This window comes from Pelophylax lessonae, assembly GCF_965119305.1.
Source record: "Pelophylax lessonae genome assembly, chromosome: 5".
NCBI classification, from domain to species: domain Eukaryota; kingdom Metazoa; phylum Chordata; class Amphibia; order Anura; family Ranidae; genus Pelophylax; species Pelophylax lessonae.
Window position 1 is genome coordinate 63,633,605 of NC_138772.1, and position 26,628 is coordinate 63,660,232.

A 26,628-nucleotide genomic window follows, 5' to 3' on the forward strand; every position below is an offset into this window, starting at 1 on the left:
TTCTGTTCCGTACCAAAAAAAGGAACAGAACTGAAAGGACGCAAATCGGATGTCAGCGGATGGTCATATATATATATATTTATATATATATATATATATATATATATATATATAGTATCTCACAAAAGTGAAAACACCCCTCACATTTTTTTAAACTATTTTATTATATCTGTAGCCCCCTCCTAGGTAGGTACTAGTGAGAGAGTATATTTTTTGGCTCTGTCTGCCTATCAGAGGAGCAGCAGGTTAATTCTATATTGCTCTCTGCTTAACAGAGAGCAGGATCTGTGAGTTAGGTCTGCTCAAAGTTCCCAGTGTGTGATTCATATGGTCTGAGGAAGTGTCCCCACGGTGCCCAATGGGGAGGCACATTGAACAGTGGAGGAAACCTGGCCAATGAGGACACAGGCTTTGATACAGCCCCAGGGATTGGCACAGACTGCTGTCTCGGTGCATTGGGGGGTGTAGTTTATAAAGCCAAGGGCACAGATGCACAAGGTCTTTGGCGGGGAACAGAGTCCCAGAATGAGGGTGGCAGCTGCCTCCTCTTCTGAAGTAGTTGGTGTGTGGTCACAGGCAGTCGGCCTGGTGTACCAGAGGAGTGGAGCTGAGCCCAAAAGGTCCAGGAGAGCTTAATGGAGGAGTTGAGGCACTGCGAGAATCTGGAAAGTAGTATCGTGAGTACAGAGGATCTTGCCTAAGGGTCTGCCCAGGAAGGGGACCACTCCGGAGTAGTGTAGTCAGTGGACGGGTGTCAGCTGGTGGAGGAAAGGGGGTACTAGGTGAGTGCCCTGAAGAGAAATACCAGAAGGAACATTTACCTCAGATTCATAAAGTGGCAGAATGAAGTAGATGCCTTGTCGCATTCTCATGTTAGAAGTCCTCAGAATTGTGAATAGTTCAAGTGTTGGAGTATCACACTCATCCCTTCTCCCATCCCAATATAAAATAAAAACAACAAAAACATCCACCCCTAGACTGATCATTGAGCGTAGAGTATTAAGGTTTCTGCAAGGGGCGTGGCTTGATGGCGGACCGAGCAGCACACTAAACCCTGAGCTCCTCACTTCCTCTTTCCATCCTACATGCTATCCTGCACCGATTGCCCTGGCACTTACCTCGATCGACTCCTCCGGACCTCGGGAACACCCCGCTGCCTTGATATGGTAAAGATTGGCCCTCAAAAAGCTGCGACATCGGCCGTAACGATGGACCAGTTCCTCAGCCAAAATGGCGCCGGTGACCTGCGCTCCTCTTCAGCCTGCAAGGCCCCTCTGTCTACCGCAACTTCTCAGGAAGATTTCTTCTCATCCACGCTCCGCTGTCTCCCCGATCTTCATCCTTCTTCTCCTGCCTGTGAGGATGACGCCTTCCCGCCGCTAGATGAGCAAGGTGAGCCTGCTGCTAAGCCTACCCTAGTGCAGATTATGTCGGCCATTTAGGATTGCAAGGCCTCCCTCACTGCTCGGATTGAAACTATCCATATAGACTTTTCCTTGCGAAAACATGATGTACAGAATATGAGGGAGAGAGTGGGGGCTACTGAGGAACGCATTAGCACTATAGAGGACACCGTCAATCCCCTGTCCGTTACTTTGCGGGAAACTTCCATTGAACTAATGGCGCTGCGCGCCAAAATTGATGATTTGGAAAACAGGTCCCGCCGCAATAACCTGCGTTTTGTGGGGTTCCCTGAGCGCTCCGAAGGGTCCACGCCTGAAAATTTTCTGTCATCCTGGTTGCAATCTGCTTTGGGCTCAAATGTCCTCCCTGCTTCCTTTGCTATTGAACGGGCCCACAGCACCCCTCCTTGTCCTCCTTCAGCGGGGGCACCCCCGCGCTCCATTATTGCTCAACTTCCAGGACAAGGTGGCTATTTTGCGGGTGGCCTGCCTGAAGGGTGAACTACAATTTAATGGTCCAACCATCCGGATCTTTCCTGACTTTTCGGCGGATGTCCAGAAGCAGAGGGCCTCATTTGCATCGGTCAAGGCTAGACTTCGCGAGCAAGAGATCTCCTACTCCATGCTGTTTCCGGCCAAGATTAAAGTTATTCATGCTCACAAACCCATATTCTTCAATACTCCTGGAGAAGCATCAACCTGGCTGTTTTGACATCTTTATTGGTTCTCAACGACCTGGGTATCGCTGATTGTGATCTCTTCCTTATACGTTTCTGGACTCTTGGTGCTCATTGTTCCCCAGTTTCATGAAGTGCCTCAATGGACCCTGCTGAAGATCCATCCTTGCTGTGGGTTCTCTTTGCCCTGTTTGTTCTCCTCCTGTATTTGGGCACTACCTTCCTGACAGGACGCCGGTGCCTTTCATCCTACTTGCTGCTATGTGGCCCCCGGCTGGTTCCTGGATACCCGTGTTGACTCTCCTTGCCGGCATGACAGTTTCTCTTTACCGACAGAGGAATGCAGAGAATGTCTCTGTGTTTATTCTCCCCCTTTTTCCCCTTTTGTGGCAGGATTTTTTTTCTTGTCCTGCTCTCCCCAGTTTTTTTTTCTTTTTGCCCCTTTCCTGGGTTGATGTTCGCATCATAAGGATATTGACTGCTAACTGTTATTTGGGATCCTAGGCTCTCTATGGTTGGGATGGAAGAGCGGGGTGGGGGGGTTGGGTTGGTTCTTGATTTTGACCTACCCTGTTTGTTTTTTTTTACTACTTTTTGCTTGCTGGTGCTCCCCTTGTGTTGCCCCCGTTGTGTAGTTGCTTCTACCCCCCCCCCCTCTGTGGTGTCTGCGGCCTAGCAGCTGGCGGACACCTGTGTTCACACGAAAGTTAAAGTCAATATGTCTACTCCTTTGAAAATAATTTCTTGGAATGTCAGGGGTTTGAACTCTCCTCACAAGCGGTCCCTGGTTTTCTCCTTCCTCAAACAGTACAAACCACATATTATATGTCTCCAAGAAACCCATCTTATGGCCCCTAAACATTTAGCCCTGAAAAGAGCTTGGATTGCTCGTTCCTACCATGCCTTTAATACTTCCTACTGTAGGGGGGTCTCTGTCCTGGTTGCTAGGTCCCTCTCAGGGGAGGTGCTTCGCGTACGGACGGACCCAGAGGGCAGATATGTTCTGTTGTCCCTGCAGATTGGCTGTATTGTCCTTAATTTAATTAACCTATATATCCCTCCTCCGTTTTCTGCAGACATTCTTCACAAAGTTACTTCCTTTATTCTGGACTCTCCATTGGGTCATGTCCTCTATGTGGGGGACTTTAATGCAGTGATTGACCCTGCCATGGACCGCTTGTGGGGGGAGGGACGTATCTTCCAGTCCCTGTTGGACTGGATTCAGGTATATGGTTTGGTGGACATGTGGCGCTGGAAACACCCTGACACTAGACAATATACGTGTCACTCTGATTCTTTCAAAATTATGTCTCGTATTGATCAGATTTTTGCTCCCTCTCATACCCTCCCGCTCATCTCTGGGGCATCCATCCTTCCTCGTGGGATTTTGGATCATGCCCCGGTGATGGTGGAACTTTCTATTCTGCCGGCTTCCAGCCCTCCGCTGTGGCGTCTCAATGCTCATTGGCTGTGTGACCCTACAGTTCTGGGCGTTGCACTAAAGGGGTCTCGGAGTATTGGGAAACAAACCTGCTCACTGCAGACTCCCTGATGGTGTGGGAGGCGTTCAAGCCCTCTGCCCGAGATACCTTTATGTCTATTACGGGTATTAAGAATAATAAAATTTGCACTGAGGAGCTTGAGACTGCCTTGGTAGAGGCTGAAGGAGTTTATGCTGCTCAGCCTTCTCTACACACACATGCTCAATGGCTTCAAGCCCGCAGAAGTTAGAAACTCCGCCTACTGCACCTTACCCAGAAACGTATGCTGTATACTTCTCAAAAACAGTTTGAACATGGTAATGAGGCAGGCCGGCTGTTGGCCTATTTGGCTCGCCCAGAGTATTCTCCCACTTCTGTCCCGAGGATTTGTGTTTCTCCGACAGAGGTGGTGGATGCTCCTTCGGCCATTCTGGACGCATTTGTCTCCTTCTTCACTGACCTTTATACCTCCACTGCCCATTATGACGATACCTCCCTGTCTCTCTACCTCACTGATATTACCCTCCCTTCCCTGACGGCTCAAGATACTGAGGACCTCGCGGCCCCACTTAGGATAGAGGAGATAGAGGCTGCAATCGGACAGATGCCCAAACACAAAACCCTGGACCTGACGGGTTCCCCCCTGAATGTTATCATTCGTTTAAACACCTTCTTAGCCCCCACCTCCTGCGCACCTTTGACGCTGCTCTGGAGGCTGGGGTGCTCCCCCCGTCAATGCGAGAGGCCTTAATTATTCTCCTCCTTAAACCCCGTAAAGATCCCCTACATTGTGATTCTTATAGAACCATTTCATTGATTAACGTAGATGTGAAAATTCTTGCCAAAGTGCTGGCCAACTGATTAAATAAGATTATCCCTTCATTGGTACAGGATGACCAGGTTTTTTTTTCCCGGGCCGTTCTACCCGTATGAATAATCGCAGGTTGTTCCATAACTTACAGTACCCACATCCTAATTTCTCAACTCGTGTTATTGTTTCCTTAGACACCTGTAAAGCATTTGACAGTGTAGAGTGGCCGTATTTATTTAAGGTTTTACAGAAATTCGGGTTTGGTCCCCGCATGATTGCCTGGATTATGCTTCTCTACACCGATCCTGTTGCTAGAGTTAGGGTGAATGCTACGATCTCCCCGAAGTTCTCCATCTCTAGAGGTACAAGGCAGGGATGCCCTTTAACCCCACTTTTGTTTGCCTTGGCCATTGAACCCCTGGCTGTCCGTATCCGCTCAGCTCCGGACATCCGGGGTCTGGCTATCAGCTCTATTGAGGAGAGAATATCCCTTTAAGCTGACGATACGCTTGTCTACCTGGCGGATCCCTCTGACTCCTTGCGAGCCCTTCTCAGGGAGATGGACAGCTTTGGGGACTTTTCAGGCTTTCGCATAAATTGGTCCAAATCCACTATTTTTATTTTGGACCCCGCAGCTGAATTGGTGATATACTCGGGTTCCAAGCTCCAGGTGTCCCACTCCTTTTGTTACCTCGGGATTATTGTCCAGCTGCCGCTACATTCCTATGTGTCCAATAATCTATGCCCTCTCATTGATCTCCTCCAACAACGTATCTCTCAATGGATGGATCTTCCCTTGAATTTGATAGGGCGAGTTAATATGATCAAAATGATTTTCCTCCCGAAACTGTTGTATGTTTTGGCTAACGCTCCGTGCAAGGGCTCTAAATCCCTTTTCAGGCGCATAGACTCACTTTTGTTAACGTTCCTGTGGCATAAAAAGTCCCCTAGGATAGCTTTGGATACCCTAAAACTGCCCACGCACATGGCTGGTCTGGCCTTCCCCAATTTCTATTGCTACTACCTTGCGTCTCAGCTGGTGGTGATTCATGATTGGTTGCATCCCTCCTCACATAATGCCTGCTCTACTACTGAAGCTGCTATAGTTGACTCACTTGAATCTCTTCATAATATAGTGTATCGTAGGCAGGTCCCCCACGTTCCTGGTGCCCTTATGCTTCGGACCAATCCTGAACTCCCGGAACTGATATCTCACCCAAGTTGTCAGTTTTGGATAGCAAAGGGTATTAAGAATCTTAACCACTTATACACTGCCCAGGGGTTCAAGTCCTTCCGGCAGCTACGGGGAGAGTTTGGACTACCTGCTTCGGCCTGCTTTTTTATATCCAGATCAGACATGCTTTGAAGGCTCAGTTTTCTTCACTATCGGCTCCTTTGAGCATGTCTGCTTTGGAGAAACTGCTTAGAGACCCTGGCACTACGAAGCTCATTTCACAATACTACTTTTTTTTGATGACAGATACCATTCCTAGATTTGCCAAGGCACAGACACGTTGGGTTAACATGGGTATTGACCTTAGTGAGGATGACTGGACTGAATTTACTACTACTTATCATAAATCTGTTATAGCCTCCAACCATCGCCTGATCCAACTGAAGGTGTTTCATCAGAGTTATTTTACTCCTGGCCGCCTGCATAAATTCGGCATGCGTCCCACCCCTGATTGTTTTCGGGGCTGTGGCCAGCCGGCCGACTTTCTTCACTGTTTTTGGTCCTGTCCGGTGGTGGCTAAATTTTGGGCTGAAGTTAATACATTCCTGTCCTCAGTTCTTGGTCTCCCTAATGTCCTTTATCCGAAGAATTGCCTGTTGGGCGTGTTCGGGGACCTGCTGATTGCCGGACACATCACACGCCTGCTCCGCATCCTGTATTTTTATGCTAAAAAGGTGATACTTCTGTGTTGGAAGGGTTCTACGGGGCCTACGGTTACTGCCTGGCTTCAATTAGTTAATCACGGTCTTCCCCTTTATAAACGTACATTTAAGTTGCGAGGTCGTCCACACTTGTTTGACAAAATAGAAAAAAATAGAAGAGCGGGTACAGAGTCATTGAGAGGATCAGTACGAAGTTCATGGCTCACATCGCTGAGAATATGGATGCATATGGCGCTCCAAAGTTCAACATATCCTAAGCTTTCTGCAGTCTGGCCTGGATCTATCCTTATCGGTCAGTTCTCTTTGAGTCCAAGTATCAGCTATCTAGGCCTTCACAGGGGTATCCTGGGCAAAGCATCCTCTGGTCCGGCAATTTTTTAAAGGGGCCTCTAGGCTCAGACCACAAAGGAAGCCAAGATTTCCCAAGTGGGATCTTCCACTCATTCTAGATTTTCTTGCAGAATTCAGAAGAGAACACTCGGATCAGCTCTCCATCAAAGAGTTGTCTCTCCTAGTAGCATTCCTGGTGGCAAAATGGGTCTCTGAATTGAGTGCTCTTGGGTGCAAGGAACCTTTCTTGCCATTTTTTCCTGACTGGGTGGTTCTAATTCCTATGTTGGATTCACATCCCAAGGTCTCCTCTATCTTCCATGAGAATCAGGAAATTGTTTTACCAACATTCAAATCCTCTGATTCTGCTGCTCATCCACTGGATGTCGGGCAAATTCTGAGACTGTATCTGGAAGCCACATCTCCTCATTCGTCATTCAGATTATCTGTTTGTCCTTTTCTATGGGAAGAACAAGGGCTTGCGTGCTTCGTCTAGGACTATTGCAGCATGGATTGTCCAGACCATTCAATGGGCTTATAGAGCTAAGGGCTTGGCTCCCCCAGAAGCGGTGACTGCGCATTCTACTAGAGGAGTGTCGACATATCGGGCAGCTTCCCATCATGTGGCTCCTTAAGTGATATGCAAGGCAGCTTCATGGTCTTTAATTCATACTTTCATGGCTCATTATTGTATTGAGCCAGCTTCTTTATCATCTGTTAACTTTGGTTTGCGGATACTTTCTGTTGATGGTGCAATTTACATTTTTTTTTAACAGCAGTTTGCTCACCCTGGGGTGTTTGGCTAGTTGTTTCCCACACGTAGTATGCAATGGAGTCTGTCAGGAAAACAGAAAATTTCCTATCAAATACTTACTGTAATTTTCCTTTCCTGATTTCCATGGCAGCCGGAGTCCCCTCCCATCTGTTGGAGTAGGCTATTTATGGAACATGGTCTCTGGGGAAGAGCAAAATTTTTGGGAGTAGGGTCCTATGAGGTAGGATGAGGCGGGACTAACCCACACGTAGGCTGCCATGGAGTCTATCAGGAAAGGAAAATTACGGTAAGTATTTGATAGGAAATTTTCTGTTTTCATGTGACAACACTGAAGAAATGACACTTTGCTACAATGTAAAGTAGTGAGTGTACAGCTTGTATGACAGTGTAAATATTCTGTCCCTCAAAATAACTCAACACACAGCGATTAATGTCTAAACCACTGGCAACAAAAGTGAGTACACCCCTAAGTGAAAATTTGCAAATTAGGCCCAATTAGCCATTTTCCCCCTCCGATGTCATGTGACTCGTTAGTGTTACAAGTTCTCAGGTGTGAATGGGGAGCAGGTGTGGTAAATGTGGTGTTATCGCTCTCACTCTCTCATACTGGACACTGGAAGTTCAACATGGAACCTCATGGAAATGAACTCTCAGAGGATTGTTGCTCTACATAAAGATGGCCTAGTCTATAAGAAGATTGCCAAGACCCTGAAGCTGAGCTGTAGCACGGTGGCCAAGACCATACAGCGATTTAACAGGACAGGTTCCACTCAGAACAGGCCTCGCCATGGTCGACCAAAGGAGTTGAATGCACATGCTCAGCGTCATATCCAGAGGTTGTCTTTGGGAAACAACAAAACAAACAAACAAAAATGCTGCAAGCATTGCTGCAGAGTTTGAAGGGGTGGAGGGTCAACCTGTCAGTGCTCAGACCATGCGCCGCACACTGAGTCAAATTAGTCTGCATGTCTGTCTTCCCAGAAGGAACCCTTTTCTAAAAATGATGCACAAGAAAGCCTGCAAACAGTTTGCTGAAGACAAGCAGACTAAGGACATGGATTACTGGAACCATTTCCTGTGGTCTCATGAGACCAAGATAACCTTTTTGGTTCAGATGTTGTCAAGCGTGTGTGGCGGCCACCAGGTGACAGTCAAGCATGGTGACAGTCAAGCATGGTGGTGGGAGTGTCATGGTCTGGAGCTGCATGAGTGCTGCCGACACTGGGGTGCTACAGTTCATTGAGGGAACCATGAATGCCAACATGTACTGTGACATACTGAAGCAGAGCATGATCCCCTACCTTCGGAGACTGGGCCACAGGGCAGTATTGCAACATGATAATGACCCCAAACACACCTCCAAGATGACCACTGCCTTTCTAAAGAAGCTGAGGGTAAAGGTGATGGACTGGCCAAGCATGTCCCTAAACCTAAACCCTATTGAGCCTCTGTGGGGCATCCTCAAATGGAAGGTAGAGAAGTGCAAGGTCTCTAACATCCACCAGCTCTGTGATGTCATCATGGAGGAGTGGAAGAGGACTCCAGTGGCAGCCTGTGAAGCTCTGGTTAACTCCATGCCCATGTGCTTGATCAAATAATAAATGATTAATATATTCAAAGTGCTCCTAGTGCCATCCAATGTGTAAAAATAAAATATATAATAGCATGAATAGTCCGTGAAGTGCAAACTGCTGTGACAAAGGGCAGACAAGCAGAAAAACTTCCTCTGGTGTAGTATTTCATAACATTTATTGACCAAAAAAAATAGCAACTTACATTTAAATTCACAGTAGTCGGTGTATACAGCTGTCCGTTACGAGCGGTCAGTGATGCCAAACTTCTGCATCCAGTCTCTGTCCCTGCGTCAGTGTCTGCCCCCATTTGGAAGCACACAGGACATAAACAGCTCCCTCCCTCACCCCTGGAAGTTGGAAGTCGGATAGGATACAATTTAAATACCCCCTCCCTGCATCCCCTTTAGATACACACAGGAACACGGGATTGAAACCATCCAAATGCTGTAACCTTACAGCAGTAAGGTAAGGGTGTAGCACACCCAGAAATTTTGCACATCTCCTTATTACACCTCACTGGTTGATTCCTGGAATCACTCACCTGATTTTACACCACCTGATTTGATGCCACTTTCACTGCATGATGATTGAAGCTGCTACAGATCATTGAATGGACTTGTTTTATGGGATTTTTTGCTGTGCCATCACTTACATTTATTGATTTTATATATTAATTATGTTAGGATATGCGCGGCTTTATTATTATATACCTACTTTGATTGATTTGGTTTTAATTGAAAGGCTACGTTGAGAGCTGCAGCAGATCCTGTCCTTCACACCTGATTCCTGCAAGAGATTTCTCTGTTACTAATGCCTCGTACACACGCAACGATTATTGGCCGTGAATTTTCGGCCAACGTCTGATCGGCCGATTTTCGGCTTGTTAGTATGATGCTTCCGACAACCGACTCCGACTTTTCGGCCGAAAAAAATCTGGTGTGCAGGCTATGAAATTTTTGTTGGCCGTCAACACAACGGCCGATTTTCCGTCGGTCAGTACAGATTTCGGCAGACAAAAATCAGATGAATAAGACTGGGCATGCTCAGAGAAGAAAAAACACACGGAAAGTAAACCAGCACATGACATCACTTCAGAAGTAGATTTTTGTTGGCCGAGAAAATTTGTGTGCAGTCTAGGCACATTCCAACCAACAAAACACCACTCTGGACAAAAGTCGGACAATCGGTCGGCCGATAATCGTTGCGTGTGTACGAGGCATTAGTGATAGCGCAGGGGTCATTTCTTAAACTAATAATGGCTGTGTGTTGAGTTATTTTGAGGGGACAGCAAATTGACACTGTTATACAAGTTGTACACTCACTACTTTACATTGTAGCAAAGTGTCATTTCTTCAGTGTTGTCACATGAAAAGATATAATAAATAATTTACAAAAATGTGAGGGGTGTACTCACTTTTGTGAGATAAAGTATAAAATAATATTCAAAGTGGTTGGAGGGAAGCTTCAGAATGGCAAAGATGTTTTTTTTTTTACAAATTAAGTGAGCAGATTGCAGTTCCTCTTGAAAGAAATACTTATATACCCTAAAGTAATGCTAAACAGGCACCAAACCAGGTGTTAAAGGTTGTCACACAATATGGTTGGGCAAACATAAAATGGATTAACGATGGTAAAATAACCTAGATTTTACCATATTTTCACCTGCCAACACTATTTTATGTGCTTTATTTTTATAAAAATGATTTACCAATTTACTTTTTTAAAATAAATTGTATTTTATTACTATTATTACTCATCCCTGCCCTGGTCAAGCAAACAGGCAGGGACGGTAAGGCTAGGTGTTGAGGATGTACCACTGGCTGGGAGGTAGCCCAAAATGTACTCAAGGAAGAATGCCCTGCTGTAAGGGTCATGTCAGAAAGGGCCTTCGGTGCAGGAGGATTTATTATTGACAAGCTGACATTTATTAAAATGAATAAAGCCAGGATCACAGAGGACTACAAAACACCCACTGTGGATGCTACTGATTAAATGAATACATTTATTTTATATGTTTAACTAAGATAAAGACAAAATCTTTTCCTTTTTATTCAAGCTGTTGCTGCTCCTGATGCCAATATTTCTGCCTCCTGGCACCTTTTCTTCCTTTTTCTCCTTCCCCCTTCTTTCCTGTGCCAAAAAAAAAAAAAAAAACCTTTTTGACTTTTTCTCACTATCTTGTGTTTTCCCAGTTGCCAATTTGCGCAAAAGCGCAGAGTCTGAGGAGCTTCCTGGTATTCACAAACACATCTCACAAGGAGTGATGGACTTTGCTGCAGAACAGCTCCCAAGTTGCAGTCCTCAGGTACATTTAAAACACAGGCACAAGATGTATTCACCTGCAGTGAATGTTTGTGAATGTCAGATTAATGATCTTATAAATATGCCTCTAAAGCTGGCATCTTCTCTTAGCACCTGATCTTGTGCAGTTTATCCGCAGCACTCCCAATGCTTTCCATATAAAAAATAAAGCACATTGTTAAAGTGGTTGTAAACGCTGAAGGTTTTTTTTTACCTTCATGCATTCTATGCATGAAAGTAAAAAACCTTCTCTGTGCTGCTCCCCCTCAGCCCCTCCCTTATATTCACCTGAGCCCCCTCTTATCCCAGTGATGTGCACGGGAGCCATTGGCTCAGCCAGTGAGCCAATGAGGAATGAGCGGGGAGTGGAAGCCACAGCTATGTGTCTTATGAATGCATAGAGTGGGGCTCGAGAGCGAGCATGCACCAGTAACCCTATAGCAATCGGCTTGCCATTGGGGGCACTGGTCAAGAGGGAGGCGTCAGAAGTGCTGGCGGGGGACCCAAAAAGAGGATCGGGACTTTTCTGTGCAATGCTAAGTATGACATGTTTGTTATTTAAAGAAAAAAAAAAAAAAAAACAACATTTAGAATCACTATAAAATGACAGCTGTGACTTCCCCCTTTTATAGTGAGTGGGCTGGCTTATGCAAATGACCCATTATTGTCCATTTCAAGCCAGTTGACCTAAGCTCAAAGGCTAGACTGTACAATATGGCTGCAGAGAATTTGGTCTGGTAAATTTCCACATTATTTCCCGGAAACGCAAATTTAGAACCTGCTAGATCTGTCATGAACTCGTGGTAATGACAAACCTGAACCTCATTCTTAACCTGATTGTAAAGGTAATGTTTTTTTTTTTGCTAAAATAAAAAAAAACAGGTTTATTCTTATCTCCTTTGTGCAAAGATATTGCACAGAGAGGCCCCTTAACTCTTCTTCTGCTGTCCCCCCACTGGAGCTGTCTGCGCCTTCATCCTGCAGCTGCCCCCATAGTAGGCCGTGTGTTATGGCAGTAACCATGCAGGGGCGACCCCAAGCCGAAGTCTCTGCATCCATAAATACACGCACCGCACAGCTGGGCCACGGCCCCTGCTTCCTCCCCACAGGATATAAGTGACAGCAGCAGGAGCCTATTGCTCTCGCTGCTGCCTGTGTGTCCTGTGAGACCAGAAAGAGAGAGCAGCAGCACTGCAGCTGGGGACAGCACATGAGAGGGCTCAGGTAAGTATTTAGGGATGAAGGGGGGAACAGTTATTGGAAGGTTTTTTTTTACTTTAAAGTGGGACTTCGCTTTCTTAGTCAACATTGACTATCTGTAATCATTTTACTGCTAGCATTAGTAAAAAGATAGAAAGTATATCATATTTACTTATTTAGACTTTTTTTTTTTTTACATTTCTTCAGGTACTTCCTGGTTTCCAGGCCTAGGCTAAAATTATATCATACATCTTTAGGATTGGAGGAGGGGTTTTCTCAGCTAAGCACACGTTCCTGTCTGCATGCTTGAGCTAAGGGCAAATGGATACCTGAAAGAAAATGCTCCATGAATCACCTGCCCTTACTCAAGATGGCCACAGCCAGAAATGCTAGGGGGTTGGGTTTCAAAGTGATTTCTCAGAAACATAAACATAGTTCCCAACTGTCCCTGATTTTAAGGGACTGTCCCTGATTTGAAACAAACAAAGGATGAAACCCCCAGGTGGGACTTTTAAGGGAAGACAATGAGTAACATAAGGTATCAATGTAAAAAACATTGTATTTATTTCACACAGGAATAAAATTAAATGTAACCATACATATCATAAGATAAAAACAACATGGTGAACCATCTATAAAAGGTACAAGTATACCACAGGTTTAATTAGGGTGGGTAAAGGGTGTCAGGATGTTGTATCCAACCCAATAGGCTCACACTGATATATTTATGTTCAGAGGCGTAACTAGAACCTTCAGGGCCCCGATGCAAGAAACCATGAAGGGCCCCCCAGACCCCTGGCCGGGGGCCCTTCCCTTCAAGCCCGGGGCTCTTCCCACTAATCCTGGGGCTCTTTACTCTCATTGCATGGCCTTTTATTATGGTCCCGCAGCAGGATCCTTTCACAAGTTCTGCAGTGGGCCCCCTTCCTGCAATCTTGGGGCCTCCCCACAGTGGTGCAATGCCAGGGCCCGGTCGCAAGTGTGACCTTTGAGATCCTGGAAGTTCACCCACTGGTTTGCTACCGGGCCCCCTGGAGCATGGGGCCCGGTAGCAATTGCAACCCCTGCAACCCCTGTAGTTACGCCCCTGTTTATGTTCATATCCAAATGTTTCAGAAAATCAGTAATTTCTTCTTCAGGAAATAAGTCTGAACATAGTACTTGGGTATTGATATATGCAGAAATATATAGGGATGTCTATTTCACCTGGAATACAGTGCAGATTAAGGCCCTCGACATGAGTGCAGGCCATACACAAGTCAATAAAAACAATAGCAGTATAGATAATAGGGGGCTCAGTATCAAGCAGGGCTATCTTAGATGCCCTCAAGAATCACCAGATAGCCAAGCCATTATGTTTAGGGTGGTGAAGAGGCCATAGGTATAAAACAGATAGCCCGTCACTGAGCCCCCTTATCTATACCAGAGGTGTCAAACTCAATTTAATCGTGGGCCGCATCAGCATTATGATTGCCCTCAAAAGGGCCGGTTGTATCTGTAAGACTAGTTGTCAAGAGCATCCCCTACCCTTACATAAGACGTCAAGAGCCTCTCCACCATCAGAAGTTGAGTCCTCCACCCTCCCTTACATCACAGTGCGCCTCTCTTACCTTGTGGTGCTGCTGAGAAGAAGCTGGAGGCATTGCTGTAAAGCAGAAAGTATAAGGTCTGGAGGAGGACTGGAGCTCTCCTGAAGCTACAGGAGAGGTGTGAGGGCCACATAAAATGGCCTGGAGGGCCGGATTCGGCCCGCGGGCCTTGTGTTTGACACCTGTGATCTATACTATCAGATGCAGTGTTGTTCTGCTTTAATGCAGCGAATACATTAAGGTAAAAAAAAACCTTTTGAGGTTAGAACCAGTTTAAATATGAAAGGGCCCACAGCCTTGACATAAATTCTGGTAACAGGATTTCATATAAAAAAAAGAAAAGACAAAACTTTTCAATGAATTTTTTCAGAAGCCTAATAGTTGTCATAGGTTTACTTCCTGCTTTGCCTCAGCACCATCTTTTATGCCTGAGAGTTCTTATCTGATGGCACTTAGCAACATGTTACAGCAGAATACAATATATTGTAAAGTGAATGCTCACGTGTAATTTAAGGCATGTGACAGTATATATAATGTACTTTAAAACTTAACCCTTAAAACAAGGTGTGGGTTGGTTGCACAGTCAGCAGAAGTTGAGCAATATACTCAAGATATCCTGACATTGAGGTCTGCTCCTGGAACTTTGCCAAATATGGAGATAGTTCAATTGTTTTTTTTATCTTCAATGTCCCGTCCCGTGCAGGGTTGTCTATAGATATCCTCTCAAATAAAACTTTGTTTTCCAAATATACAGTTAGCACCAATGTGTTGTATACTCTGTGTCCTGTGCGGAGTTATCATTAAAGTACAACTATAGGCAAAACTTTTTTTTTTTTCAATTTTGGACAGAGCAGGGAAGGGTTATACCCCCTGTCAGATTTTTCTTCACCATCTGTGTCCCATTGCAGAGATTTCCCTTCGCTTCCTGTTCCATAATCAAACAGGAAGTAAGAGGAAATCTCTGCAAATTAGGGAAATTCCTTAAAGCGGTATTATCCCGCTTTTTTCCACTTTTAACTACAGGTAAGCCTATAATAAGGCTTACCTGTAGGTACAATAAATATCTCCTAAACCGGCACAGTTTAGGAGATATTTGCACTGCATGCAGCCGCTCACGCAAGCGGCGCATGCGCTCTGAAGGGCGGACCTTCAGCTTTCCTTGCCGGGAGCGTGCCGAAAATTGACTCCCGCGCGCATGCGCGGGAGTGACGTCATCGCGGCTCTGGCCAATCACAGCGCCGGAGCCGCCGAACCCGGAAGAGACACAGAGGGATCATGTCCGCTCCCACAGAGGTGTCCGGGGGTCCGTGTCGGGGCTTCGTTCTAAGGTAAGTCATTCATAATGAGCTAGTATGCGATGCATACTAGCTCATTATGCCTTTGTCTTGCAGGGTTTTTTTTTTTTTAGGTTTACAACCGCTTTAAGGCCCGTACACACTTGATGGAAATCGGACGAAATATCATCAGATTTTTCTCTCTCTTGCTCAGCGGTCATAACCGTTTTTAGTTGACAGTGCATATATGTTCACAAAATTTCACGTCCGATTTTTCTTTTTTTTTGGGACATTTGTTCCTAGACTTCCGGGTTGTCAGCAACTTCAGATCATGTGCAGTCTTTTGTATCCGATTTTTCAAGGACGTACTGCATACACATTAAACGAAAATTGGTCTTCTGGGGACGGACGATAAAATTTGTGTTTGTCCCTCCGTTTTTTTTCGTTGAAAATGTCGGCATCGGCTGCTGAAAGTTGTGTACACACTAGGCGAAAATCGTACGATTTTACCTCGGGCGGGAATTTTCGGCAGATTTTCTACTAGTGTGTACCCCACTTTAGGGACCCCCAGGTCACCAGAACTAGTGTCCTTAATGGAAGATTTCCCCTCTATTACTTTTCTGAGGACAACCCAAAATTTAGGATTTTCTTTTACTTTCACTTTCAATGATAATGGTAAACAGGACACATAGAGAGGGTGAATCTCCCTAACGGGGGCGCAGGCAGCAATGAAACCTGACAGGTGTTCTAATCCTTCTCTACTCTATCCAAAAGTTTTTTTTCTTAGGTATACTTTGAGGTAGATAGATTTCCTCTTAAAGTTGAACTCTAAAGCCCCGTGCACACGTACCGATTGTCGGCCGTAAATATTCGGCCGACGACCGATCGGCCGATTGTAGGCTTGTTAGTATAATGCTTCCGACAGCCGACAGCGCATTTTCGGCCGAACAGAATCTGTCGTGCAAGCATTAAAATTTTTGTTGGCCAACACCAGAACGGCCGATTGTTCGCCAGTCAGTACAGATTTCGGCCGACAGACAGCAGATTAGCAAGACTGGGCATGCTCAGAAAAGAAAAAAGACAAGGAAAGTTATCCATCACATGACATCACTTCTGCAGTCGGCTGTTGTTGGCTGACAAAATTCGTGTGCAGTCTTTTGCAGTTTTCAACAGACAAGACAGCCCTGGACAAAAGACAGCCGATCGTTCGGCCGACGATTGGTACGTGTGTACGAGGCTTAAGTTTTCATTCACTTTAAATAGTTAGTTTGGACCAAGCTAGCTCAAATTAACTATTAGCTTTACTAACTGATGCAGCCATTGTCATTGCTATATAAACTGTATGTAGCATTTTAATGAATAAATAGAAGGCTTCTTCTGATTGGCCGAGGTGGAAAGGTGGGTGGATGGCATCATAATCTCCACCTCAGCCAATCAAAGGAAGCCTTGTATTCATTCATAAAAATACAAGTCATTTTGGAATGGCTGAGAAGCGTTCATCCTGACTCGATTTTTCTTCCCCGACAGCAAATGGGAAGTTCTCGTACCGCTGCCGGAACACAGAGCTGTATACTGCATATAGGTGATGCTACATACAGTTTATTCAGCAATGACAGTGGCCACATCAATTAGTAAAGGGGATAGTCTGTTTGGGCCAAAGTTCTTCTTTAAAGCAACAATGTTACTAAATCTGGAGCCAAATACTGTATGAATTAATAAAGTTTTTGGATAGAATGGAGAAAGGCTATCTGGCTTTACTGCCATTTGGGACACTGTTAGTGAGACTTCCTGTCCTACTGACAATGTTTTATCAGACAGGAAGTCAGGGGAACTCTCCAAGAGAAACACAGGCAAAAATAAAATGTTTTTTTTTTCTGCAGTAAAATATATAGGGGATTCTAGAACCTCTGTTTTCTTTGGGGAGGGGGCGCTTTTTTTTGGGGGGGGGGGGGGGGTTGCTGTCTTTGTCCCTTTTGAAGATTTTCCCTCTCGTCCTATCTGGTAGAAACTTTGTTTGCAGGACAATAAGTATGAGTAAATATTTTTAATGGAGCCCTGCAACAATCTCAACAATTTTCAACCCTTGGGACCAAGTGCCTTCTATATATGGGAATGGGTAGTAAAAGTTTGAAAATCTTCACTATGACTTTGCGCTCTTTTTCCAACACATTTCGTTCAGTAAAAAAAGCTGACATGCTTATTCTTTACTACTCTATTCAAAACTAAGAAAAAAGATTTTGGCTTGACATACGTTTGAAGCTGATAAGCATCTCTGTAGTGCCTAATCCATATATTCTGAACAAACTCTGTTCCAGTATGTCCAAGGAGACAGTTATTTTAGGTACACATGGATTCTGGTGGGCTAAGCATGTCCCTGGTTCCTTATACATCTTGGATACTCCTATAGAACAGACAGATCTTCCTGCCATATTCTTATTTTTTTTAAATAAATCTTTTTTATTGGTTTGCGTTTAAAAAAGGTACAAACTCCATAGGGCCTCACCCATGGGGGAACATGTGTGTGTGTGTGTGTGGAGGGGGGGCATGGGATAGTAATACATCAAACAGTCATAACAAAGGAACTTGGTTCACATGTACTCTAGGGCAGTGTCTCTCAACCTTTTTCCGGTCGTGGCATCCTTTAAATTGATGCAGTCTCAAGGCACCCCATTCTAAAGTGTAAAAAACAAAACCTATAATTTTACATATCCCAGCAACACCTACACACATAGGACACCCAACATTATAGGGGATTTATTCTTCTCCCTCAGTTTCTCTACCTCATTCAACTAATGTGACCCAAGTGCTGACTGAGAGGGGCAGGCGAGGGGCAACCAAGGATGTCCATAGGTGCCCAGTCTCATCCTCCCTATAAACCTATGATGTCACCAGTTGTTAGGAAGCTGGCAACTGGCCCACACGGAGCCCAAGGGTGTAATGGTGCACTCGTGGCTTTGTGTAACCAAAAAAGGCAGGCTTGATCCACCTGTTGCTGGCTTATTGACAATTTTTTGGGAATTTAGAGCAATTTTTAGACATTTTGCCAAGGGACCCCTGAAGAACCCATAAGGCACCCCAGGGCCAAGGCACCCTGGTTGAAAAAGACTGCTCTAGGGCATGACATATATGGTGAACTGCAACAATCTCAACAATTTTCAACCCTTGGGAGCAAGTGTCTTCTAAATATAGGAGTGGTTACTAAAAGTTGTAAAAAATTGAGTATTCTTAACCACTTGCCGACCGCCGCAAGTACATATACTGCGGCTGTCAGCCCCTCACAGGCAAAGTGACGTATGGGTACGTCACTAGCCTGTGAGGCTCTGGGGAGCTGGAGGTGCGCTCCTGCGCGGTCATGGACCCCCCGCGCGTGTGACTGGCGGACCCGATGTCCGCCGGTCACTCGGCGATTGTCGGGGGAGAGGGAGAAAGGCAGACGGCTAGTGTAAACAAGCCGCCTGTCATTCTCCCCTGTGTAGAAACAGTGATCATACGGTTCTACTATGTAGGACCGTTGATCACTGTTCCTACAGCTCAAGCCACAGCCAATCACAGTTAGAAACACGCCCAGTGTCATTTTACAGTAACAGTGCATATGTATAGCACTGATTACTGTAGAAATGTCACTGGTAACCCCAAAAGTGTCAGAAATGTCAGTCAAGGGTCCGATCTGCCCGCCCCAATGTTGCAGTCCCGCAAAAAAAAAATAATCGCAGATCGCCGCCATTATGCGTTAAAAAAAAACAATAAAAATGACAAAAATCTTTCCCTTTGTTAGTAAACGCGATAACTTTTGCGCAAACCAATAAAATACGCTTTTTGTGATTTTTTTTTATCAAACATATGTAGCATAAAGCAATTTGTCCGAAAATGTTAAAAAATTTTTGATTTTTACATTTTTTTGGGGGGAATTTCATATAAAAAAAAATGTGAAAAATATTGTTATTTTTGCAAAATTGTCGCTCTTTTTTTGTTTATAGCGCATGATCAAAAAATCGCACAGGTGATCAAATACCACCAAAAGAAAGCTCTATTTGTGGGAAAAAAAGGATGTCAAATTCGTTTAGGTACAACATCGCACGACCGCGCAATTGTCCGTTAAAGTCACGCAGTGCCGAATCGCAAAATACCCCCTGGTCAGGAAGGGGGTAAAATCTTCCGGGGCTTAAGTGGTTAAGATGGATGAGGATTGCTTTAAGTGAGATGAGAGAGCCTGGATTCTCCATTGTGTTAGTGGTCATCAATGATAGGGGCAAGTTGGAATTTTGTTTTTTCCAGAAGATGAGTAATGGGAGGTTTGGCTTTTTCCAACACATCACTAGGACTTTGCGTGCTTTTTCCAACACATTTCCATGTCTTTAAATGCCTGCCATACATTTTTTTAATCAAGTATTTTTTATTTAAAGATAGGAGTCATAACATCATCATTGTAGTGCATAGCATATGAACAGTTGGTATTGTCAGAAATTACAACTTAATAAAAAAATTTAAAAGCAACATATAGTGAGTTAAAACAAAACCATTTCAAGCAACCTAGAGTTTATATTTTGCATTGCGGTGGGTATAAATATTGGAGGGAGTAGGGAATCGGGGGAATCGTATATATTACAGTTTGTTAGTGAAGAAAGAGTAATAACTTAAAATCTGCTACACTTATTCTCAGAGGAGCCATTTACTGATAGAAAATTGTCATGGACATCAACTCTGTATATGGCTATACTTGTAGAAGGAATACTAGGGAATAAAAAAAAAAAAAAAGTATTTTGTAATTGCAGTGTATGTGGTTCATACAGAAAGCAGAAGATCCATTTCCTATCTGCACACAAGGGCTAGCTTCTGTCACCCAATTTGAAAGCAGATGGACTAGGAAAACCTCTACTGTGGGCTTGATCTAGTCTCAGGAAGTCCTCAAAAGAGAATGCTGTCTGTTTTATGGCTCCAGTAACATATATACAGTATAACAAGACAGAACTTCCATTGCCTGCTGTAGAAGCCCACTGGCGGGATTAATGTTGTCTTTTCTTCAAGACGGATAGTTTTGATTTCAGTCCGCACCCTACCATTACTCTGTTCCTCTGCCACTTGTGTTGCAGTTGTTAGGAGGCGGCACCGGCCACTGGAGGACTACAAGATAGTGCTGGAAAGGTATAGACACTTCCCACTTGATGGGCAAATGCAGCTTGTTTTCAGATACATTTCACATTCACATTTTACATCTGTTTCAGACACACTTGACATCTTTCAAAGATCAGTGAAAGGTGCTTTTGGCCTAGAGTTGACCTACCTCTGACCTAAACTGCATTAACTTGCTTCCATTTGCTGTTTGCATTTTCGTTGGTTTGTAACTGGAGAGAAGGAGTTCCGAAGCAAATAAAAGCCTGTAGACACACTATGCAGCTGCTGCAACAGGCAAAGAATAATATGATCATGGAAGTTGTTAGTACAATGTTTATCAGACTGACTATCTATTTTTTTTATTTATTTTTTAATATCAAAATAACAACCATGTCATACTTACCTGTGTAGCACCCTTTAGCATGCTACTAGTGGTAGTGCAGGCAAACCATAGTCTGGGCCAGGGCTAAGCCTGAGCCATTGAATCTGGGTCAGGGTTATTAAAGTTCAGGGCTTGGTTGACTCATCCAGGCAGCTCTCTGGTGGCTCCCCCTGGTTCTAGAATATTGGAGAATATTCTAGAAATTAGTGGGCGAAGGCTAGAAGGGGTCTGCTCTGCATATTTGAAGGTCCTTGGCCAATCCCCAAGAAGTGGGCTTGGCATGGAGCTAAGGAGCCTTTAAATATTGGATAAGACATGCCAGCAAGGGGAGTCGAATGAAAGATGGAAAAGCAGTGCTGAGGTAGTCTGTTGGTAGCCTTTGAGGGACCCCTGCTGAGGAGGGGGTTTTCACCTTGGACTGGAGCTTGGGTGGCTGGCCTCGAATGATCCTACCACAGGAGGTAGTTGGTGGAAAGCTTTCTGGAGAAGTTGCAGTGAGCAAAGAGAGACAAAGTGAGTAGATCATAACGGTGCAGGGACAGACAAGGGGAGAGACTGCCAGCGAAAGCAGGTTTCTTTTGAAGATGGCAGTGTGCTTAAGTCTTCATCCAACCTTGCCCAGGGAAATTTCCAGTGTGTCAGTCGGGCAAGACTGGTGCAGAGTGTCAGTCAGGAGGAGGACTGGGAAGAGAAAGCAGCCAGGTGGGCTATCATTGCTGCAAGCAGTAGAACAGGGATCACTGTCCACAGGGAGGCAAAAGGTGTTGCAAGGTGCTGTTCACTCCACATGTGTTACTTCCCAAGAGACTGAGAGTTCCTAGGCAGTAGGGTGCTTTTTCTAAATTAACAAGAGACTGTTAATTTCAAGAAAAGGAGTGAACACAGCAGAGCTGTACAATGATCAAGTTTTGTGCAGGAGGAAGAAGAGGAGCTGTAAATAGGGAGGAAGTTGTCCCTGGATTTTTCTGTTGTTGTCAATTTAGGCATTCCATAACAGAAAACAAAGCTTACGGACTGTTCTTCTGTGTCTGAGTGCATGTTCAAAAAATGCTAAGTAACTGACTGTGCAGCAGTGGGGAACCCTGACATTTGCAACTTCTACGGGGGTAGTGCTACACCTGCTCTGTGCAATGGTTTTGCACAGAGCAGTCCTGATCCTCCTCTTCCGGGGTCCCCCGCCTGCGCTCCTTGCGCCTCCTCTTCAGCAAGTGCCCCCATAGAAAGCCGCTTTCTATGGGGACTCTTATGCGGGCTCACTTCTGAGCTTCCCTGTTTGTGTTCATTAACACGGACAGCTTGGCTCCGTCCGGCCTGCACCCTCATCACAGTATTCGATTGACAGCAGCGGGAGCCAATGACTTCTGCTGCTATCAATCTGCCCTGTGAGAAGAAAGAGAGCGGAAAGGGCTGCTGCTCTCATGCACAGCACTGGATCAAGATCAGGTTCAGGTAAGTATAAGGGGATGAAATACAAAAAAACTATCAGCGCAAACCCAATATATGTGATAAAATAACTCAACCTCAATTCACTGTGCATAAATCAGGTGTGTGAAAGTATATAAGTGGTATCCGGCAGCATACACCAATCGTGTTTCACAAATCACAATAAACTATAAATCCTACCAAAATGTGATGCGCCAGAAATATAATAAAAAAGTGATGACTTTAAATACAATAAATCATATCCAGTTCATAAGGCACATAGCAATGAGTGTGCTTCCAATAAAGTGATATGAAGAGTGTCCCCGTATCCAATTGAAGAAAATCCAGTGATGAAAACAAGTTGTAAACACCAATTAGTGAATCCCTCCACCAGGTGAATTAGCCTCTCACCTTCCTAAAGGACCCAAACGGGCCAGCAATCACATGTATCATGGATCAGACTTCCAGGAAAGAGCCACACTGTATTGCACCTCGAGGGATCCCGGGACATATAAAAAACAGATGAAGAAATCTAGTGCTCTCTGCTTACTAATAAGGGTGTGCTTTATTAGAGAAAGGCAGATCAACTCACATTTGTTGGGCACTCAGCCGTGCCTGCTGTATAAGCGATGTCAGCGATCTGTTACCAGAGAGAGACTCTGCGTCGGCCACGCACGCTCCGTCCCCCTATACGCGTTACGTCGAGCGTAATGCTCCTTTGACTTCCTCGGTAGGGGATCCTGTGATACAGAAGGTTTTTTCCTAAATGCATACAATAAAAAAAACCTTGAGACTTTAGAATCACTTTCAGCTGGCTTTAATGTTTTTTTTGTAGTTTTGGGTAGACATGGGAAAGGTTAAAACCTCTGTTTTATTTTAGTCTGTATTCAACTTGCATTCCCACTTCTCACATTGCACATTTGACAGTTCATTCACTTGAATGGGCTGCACTACATGCAACAAATGGGCCAAAGAAGCTCCAGAACCTTTTGTTGGAGTGGAGCATGGCTCTATTTTGGTTAATTTGTAGCGCACTTGCCACATGGCAAATCACATCTGCTACCCATGCTTGGGGTGCCATTAACAATTAATGGCACCGCAAGCACAATGTGCTACATGTGTTCCGCTGAGGTGATTTACATTCCCTTCCCATACTAGATAGGCAACAAGAAGTAAAGGAAAATCCCCTCTTAGTGAGTTGTTACTGGAAACAATGTCTTCATCTTTTTTTTTCTGGTAATGAGGGTGTTTCTCCCCAGTGAGGAGACAGACAGCAATAAAAAGTTTTGGCTACACACACACACTTTACAGCTGAATTTTAGGCAGATATAAAGTGCATATACTGTATTAACCACTTCAGCCCCAGAAGTTTTACCCCCCTTCATGACCAGGCCATTGCGATATGGCACTGCATTAACTTACCTGAAGCAGTTATGCCAAATCCAAATAAAATTGATGTCCTTTTTTCCCCACAAATAGAGCTTTCATTTGGTGGTATTTAGCCCCCGTTCACACTAAGGCGACCTGTGAGGCGACCTGGTCGCCTCACAGGTCGCCGTAGGTCGCCTTCCATAGGGAAGCTGCGGACCCGTTCTAATAGGAGCGACACAAGTCGCTCCGACTTAGAAAAAGGGTCCGGAGCTTCTTTGGAGCGACCCGGAGGCGACCGCCATAGACTTCAATGTTATGAAGTCCGTGGCGGCCGCTCCGAGGTCGCGGCGCGCTGCTCGCACCGCGACCTCGGAGGTCGCCACCCGAAGTCGGATCGCCACTATGTGAACGGGGCCTTAATCTCCTCTGTGATTTTTATTTTTTTCACTCTAAACAATAAACAAAAAAGATTGACAATTTAAAAAAAAACAAACAAACAATATTTTTTACTATTAGCTATAAAACATATCCAAAAATAAAATGTAAAAAGTCAAATTTCTTCATCAATTTAGAACAATATGTATTCTGCTATGTTTTTGGTAAAAAAAAAAAAAAAATCCCATTTAGCGTATATTGATTAATTTGCGCAAACGTTATTGTGTCTACAAACCATGGAATAGATTCATGGAATTTTTAATTTTTTAAAAATGTTTTTACTAGTAATGGCAGCAATCAGCGATTTTTAGCGGGACTGAGACATTGCGGCGGATAAATGTGAATAAAATCGACACTTTTTGGGACCAGTGACACTAATACAGTGATCAGTGCTTAAAAAAATGCACTCTCAGGCCCCTTTCACACGGGCGCACCGCTTGAGGGAGTCCGTTCTGCTCAGTGGGGGATCGATGCAGAGACGGAGCTGTCAGATCCCCGCTGTCCTCTATGTGGAGATCGGATGAGAATGGACCGCCTATCCGTTCTCATCCTATCCGATCTGATCCAATCCTTCAGACGGATGGAGAATAGGGTTTCCATCTGTCCGGATTTCACGGACAGGATTGGATCGGACAGCAGCGGGTGTCAGCGGAGATGTCTCCGTTGACACCCGCGGCCCCATAGGGATGCATGGAGCATCCGATCAGGTCCTGAAAAACTGACAGGCGGATCCGATTGGATCACCCGTGTAAAAGGGGCCTCACTGTACTAATGACACTGGCAGAGAAGGGGTTAACATCAGGGGTTATCAAAGGGCAAAATGTGTTCTCTGGGAGTGCTTTCTAACTGTGTGGGAGATGCTTTGACTCAGGGAAGACAGAGATACGTGTTTCTGTTTAGCAGAAACACAAGATTTTCATCTTTACCCTCTCACAGAACGGCGGTCTGCCTTTCCTCACAAACGATTGTCGTCGAACATCGGGTCCCGCATGATTGGCTCCCACTGATTGACTCCCGCTGTGTCCAATCACAGAGCCAGACCCAGTGCACGAAATGACGTACAGGAAGGTCGCCATGCTGCAGTATATCTGCATAGGGCAGTCCAGCACAGGGTAATAAATCTGCAATCACAGATACATAACTAAATGTATTTTGTTTTTATTCAAGAAGTGTAAGTACCTGAATTTGACCTGGTATCAACATCTTCCAGTCCCTGTACAGGAGGACAGGAGCATGGGAGGAAGAAGCAAAAGAAAGAGACAATTAATTAATGACATGAAGCATGCTAATAGGAGGAGAAAGCAGAGTAACAGAGAGATGAGCTGCTACTTCTTTCACTATCTAGTAACAAGTTAGGCTAGGTCCAGACCTGGGTTCAGAGGAAGTGGTTTGAAAGATGCTGGCTGTCAGACTGAGGACATCTACTGGCAGAAAAAAGAATGGTGTGGGGGAAATCTCTGTATTGATGGTGAATATTGCGACAGAAGCTGGGGTTGGTATTTTATCTTTAATGGGCTGTTTGTTTTAGCCATATTTTTGTCTTCTTTACCCACTCGACAACCGGGCCAATTCTGACACTTCTCCCCTACATGTAAACTTTTACTTTTTTTGCTAGATAATTACTTAGAACCCCCAAACATTATATATATATATATATATTTTTTTTTAAGCAGATGCCCTATAGAATAAAATAATGTGTGATCCAATTTTTTATGTCATGTGGTATTTGCGCAGCGATTTTGCAAACGCAATTTTTTGGGAAAAAATACAATTTATGAAATTTCATTGGACACAAATACAATATAATACCTATTTTTTTTGTAAAGTAAAGAATAAATAAAATAAAAAAATAAGAAGATGTTACCCTGAGTAAATAGATACCTAACATGTCATGCTTTTAAAATTGTATCTGCTCGTGGAACGGCGGCAAACTACGGTACCTAAAATCCTCCATAGGTAACATTTTAAGCGCCTTTACAGGTTACCAGTTTAGAGATACACAGGAGGCCTGGTGCTAGAATTATTGCTCTCCCTCTGACAGTCGCGAAAATACCTCACATGTGTGGTACAATCACCGTGTACATATGTGTTCGCATTTGCGTTGAAGCAGGGGGGGACGGGGCGCCTTCATTTTTTTTATTAATATTATTATTTATTTTATCCAAAACTTTTTTTTACACTGTCTATATATATTTTTTGTATTAACAGTATTGCTATCACAAGGGATGAACAACATGCCTTGTGACAGCATGCGCCGTGACAGGTCTTCTTTATGGAGAGATCTGGGGTCTATTAGACCCCAAATCTCTCCTCTGGCCTCCAATGCAGCTGATCAGACACAGACTGGTCTCCCCGGCTGCTTGCCTAGCCAGTAACAGTTGGCAAGTGGTTAAGATCTCTAAAACAAGACACATTGGTCTATGCCACCAAGGTGGGCAATTACTGAAGTCCATTGGCGTGCGCATAGGGTGCGCCAGATGTGCCCTGGCACACCCTAATCACCCCATGTAGCACATATTCCCCCTGTTTAGACGCCTGTTGTTTCTCCAAATAAAAAAATCTCCTTTTTTCTGAAAAAAAATAGTAAAAAAAATT